The sequence below is a fragment of the Spermophilus citellus genome, assembly GCF_964194105.1.
Source record: "Spermophilus citellus genome assembly, contig: SCAFFOLD_311, whole genome shotgun sequence".
NCBI lineage: Eukaryota > Metazoa > Chordata > Mammalia > Rodentia > Sciuridae > Spermophilus > Spermophilus citellus.
Window position 1 is genome coordinate 302,323 of NW_027672738.1, and position 4,149 is coordinate 306,471.

At 50.3% G+C, this 4,149-nt stretch overlaps 1 pseudogene across 1 annotated transcript; it reads left to right on the forward strand.

Annotated features, from left to right (window-relative positions):
* Positions 1–410: 410 nt before the first annotated feature.
* LOC308640672 (olfactory receptor 6E1-like) lies at positions 411–1,322 on the forward strand (annotated as a pseudogene). The gene has a single exon. The product of its transcript is annotated as an olfactory receptor 6E1-like (transcript).
* Positions 1,323–4,149: the final 2,827 nt, after the last annotated feature.

The following is a 4,149-nucleotide window of genomic DNA, read 5'->3' on the forward strand; positions in this document are numbered from 1 at the left end:
CACTGAGTTGCTTACTGCCTTGCTTTTGCTGAGGCTGACTTTGAACTGGTGATCCTCCTGCCTCAGCCTCCTGAGTCCCTGGGATGACAGGTGTGCACCACACCCAGTTTTCACTCATCAGAGAGCAGTCTTCTTGGAGGAAACAGGTGCTAAGTCTCATGATTAAAGTAAGTATTACTTCCTGAAGTGATGTCATTGTGGGCTACATAAGCCAGCATTCCTGTTATGTCCACACCATGACCAGCACTGTAATAAATGTCACTTGTCTCATCTCCACAGAGCAGCAGGATAGGCACTGAATGTCTCTGCATTTCCAAAAAGCCACATAGACCAAGAGACTAAAGACAGGCCAGGAGCAAAGACAGGGACCAGGCTAGGAGAGCAGCCTCCCCCAGCCTGGTGCCTGGGCAATGGCACCTCATGAACCCATCCTCACTGCTGTGCTGGATTTGGAGCTTTTAGGGGTCACAGACGTGCGAGGGCTCCAGCTCCTTCTCTTCATGGTGCTTCTGGTCATTACATGCTGACCCTCCTGGGCAACCTGCTCGTTATCACCCTGACCTTGGCAGACCACCACCTGCACACTCCTATGTACTACTTCCTGCGCCATTTCTCCCTGCTGGAGGTGGGATTCACGTCCATGGTCACCCTGCAGAGGCTGACACACCTCCTCTCCGGTCATAGGACCATTGCCCGTGCCAGGTGCTTCATGCAAACAAGGCTCCTCTTCATCCTAGGCACAGTGGAGTCCTTGCTGCTGGCTGTTATGTCTGGTGACCGCTACCATCTGCCACCTGCTGAACTATCCCACTCTCATGAAGCCCCAGGTGTGCTGCTGCCTGGTGCTGGCCTGCTGGGTCACCATCGTCTTGGTCCTTGGGGTGCTGTGTGCCTGGATGTTGTTCCTGCACTTCTGCAGTCCCCGCATCCTCAACCACTTCTTTTGTGACAGCACCCCCTTGCTGGAGCTGGTGTGTGATGACACCAGGATTCTGCAGCTGGTCAGCTTCCTGGTGGCCATGTGCACCCTGGTCAGCCCTCTGCTGGTGATGGTTTTGTCATACTGCAGCACTGTTCTGCACCTGCCCGTATCTGGGGGCTGCAGCAAGGTCCTCTCTACCTGCTCCTCCCACATGCTGGTGGTGTCACTCAGCTACTGCATAATCATGTACCTGAAGCCTATGCAAACTGGGCACATGACCCTCAACAAAGGAGTGGCTTTCTTCAACACCATAGTGTCACCCCTACTGAATCCCTTCATCTACTGCTTCAGGAATGATCTGGTCCAAAAAGCCAGCAGGGATGTGCTGCTCAGGGGGAGAGTGCTTTCTTCTCAGATATTCAGAGGGAAAGCTTTCCAATGCTCAGCTACTAAGCACGGCACAGTGGCACACACCTGTGATCCCAGTGGCTGTGGAGGATGGAGGATAGCAAACTTGAGGCCAGCCTCAGTAACTTAGTGAGGCCATAAGCAATTTAGCAAGACATTGTCTCAAAAAGAAGGAGGAAGAGAAAGAGGAGGAGGAGGAGGGGAAGTAGTAGGAGGAGAAGGACGAGGAGAAGCAGCTCTATTTCTTTTGGTTTCATTTTATTTTATTTTTCAGTGAACATGAAGACCATTTTACTAGAGTGAAGAAAGAAAAATATTAGTTCAAATATCTGCTGGGGGTCTGGGAATGTGACTTAGAGCTATCCTGGCATGCAGGTTCAAATCACTAAGCACAAAAAAGAAACAAATAGATAAATAAAATTATAAAAATAAAGAAGAAAAAGAAACAAACAAAAAAACCCTGCTGGTGCTCTGCTGTAATCCCACTGGCTTGGGAGGATGAGGCTTGGATATCACAAATTTGAAGCCAGCCTCAGCAAAATTGAGGTGCTAAGCAACTCAGTGAGGTCCTGTCTTAAAATACAAAATAGGCCTGGGAATGGTGCTCAGTGGTTGAATGCACCGAGTTCAATCTTCAGTACCCCCCCCCAAAAAAAAAATCTGATGCTGGTAACTTTACACTGGAGAAAATTTACAAACCCTTTCTTGTCCAGCTGATCAAGGTCAAGGTCAATAGTGACAGGTCATGCTGACATGTGCCCTTGCCATGGTGTGATGCAAATTTCCCTTTAACTCTGGTCATCTTCTACCAGAAACAAGTGACCCCAGGATGATAATTAGAAAAACTTTAGACAAATTCCAGTAGAGGTAGATCCTATAGCATAACTGACCAGTGCTCCTAAAAGCTATCAAGGTCATCAAAGATGAGGAAGTCTAGGCACTGTCATAATGAAGAAGAGCCAAAGGGGACATGCTACCTTCGTGGAGGTGGGTGGTCCTGAAGCAGAATCCTACACCAGTGGAACTCAGGAAATCTGAGTGACCCATGGACAAAATTTAGTAATGCTTCATTGATTGTAACAAGCATGCCATGTTAATATGCCTCGTTCTCCTCCTCCTCCTCCTCCATCTTTTTTTCCTCCATCTCCACCTCCTGCTCCTCCTCCTTCTCCTCGCACTCTGCCCTCTCCTCATTCTCCTCCTCCTCATCACCTTCATCTCTCCTCCTCCTCCTTCTCCTCTTCCTCCTCCTCCATCTCTTCCTTCTCCTCCCCCTCCTCTTCCTCCTACATAATCTCCTCCTCCTCCTGCTCCTTTACCTCCTCCTCCAAATATCTCACCTCTTCCTCCTCCTTTATCTCCTCCTACTCCTTCTCCTCCTACTCCTCCTGCTTCTACTTCTCCTCTTCCTTATCCTTGTTATCCTCTTCCTCTTCCTCCACCTCCTCCATCTCCTGATCCTCCTTCTCCTCCTCCTCCTCCTCCTCCTGTCCATCCCCTCCTCCTTCTCCTCCCTATCTCCTCCTATTCCTCCTTCTCTTCTCCTCCTCATCATATTCAACATCATCATCTCTACTCCATCTCCTCCTCCTCCTCCTCCTCCTCCTATTCCTTCTCTCCTCCTCCCACTACTTCTCCTCTTTCTCCTCCATCTCCTCTTATTTGTCCTCTATCTTCTCCTCCTTCTCCTCTCTCTCCTCCTCCTCCGTCTCTTCCTCCTCCACCTCCTCCTTTCACCTCCATCCCCTCTTCCCCTCATTCTCTTCTTCCTCCTCCTCATCTCTCCTCCTCCTCATCAACATCATCCCTTCTCCTCCCCCTTCTCCTCCCCCTCCTTCTCTTCCTACCTCTCCTACTCTTTCTCCTCACTCTCCTCCTCCTCCCCCTCCTACTTCTCCTCTTCCACCTCCTTTTTCTCTATCTCTTCCTCCTCTTTCTCCTTGTCCTCCTCCTCCTTTTCAACATCACCATCTCTCCTCCATCTCTTCCTCCTTCTCCTCTGGCTTCTCCTTCTTTTCCTAATCTTTCTCTCCTCCTCCTCCATATCCTGCTCCTTCTTGGGCTCCTTCTCCTCAATCTCCTACTCATTCTCCTCCTAGCCTCCTCCTCCTCCCTCTTCTCCTCTTCCTCCTCCATCTCATTTTTCTCTTTCTCCTGCATCTCCTCCTCCTCCTGCATCTCCTCCTCCTCCTGCATCTCCTCCTCCTCCTCCTTCTCCTACTCCTCCTCCATCTCCTTTTTCTGCTCCCTCTCCTACTCCTCCTACCCCTCCCTCTTCTCCCTTTCATCTCCTCTTCTCCTCTTCCAACTCTTCCTCATCCTCCATCTTCTCCTCCATCTCCTTCTCCTCATGCCTCCTCCTCTTCCTCCTCATCAACATCTTCATCTCTCTTCCTCCTCCTCCATCTCCTCCTCCTTTTCCTTTCTCTCCTTTTCCTCCTCCTCATCTCTCCTCCTCTTCCATCTTTTCTTCCTCCTCCTCCATCTCCTCCTCTTCTCCTTCCTATCCTCCTCTTTCTTTCTCTTCTTCCCCCTCCTCCTCCCCTCCTTCTCCTTCTCCTCCTCCTCCTCCCACTCCTTCTCCCTGTCCTCCTTGTCCTTTTTTCTCCATCTCCTCCATCTCCTCCTCCATCTCCTCCTTCTTATCCTCCATCTTCTCTTCCTCCTCCTTATCTCTTCTTCTACTCTGTCTCATCATTATCTCTCCTCCTCCTCCACCTCCTCCTCTTCCTCCTTCTTCTCCTCCTCCTTGCCTCCTCCTGCTCCTTCTCCTTCTCCTCCTCTTTCTCCTTCATCTCCCTCTCCTCCTCCTTCTCCAC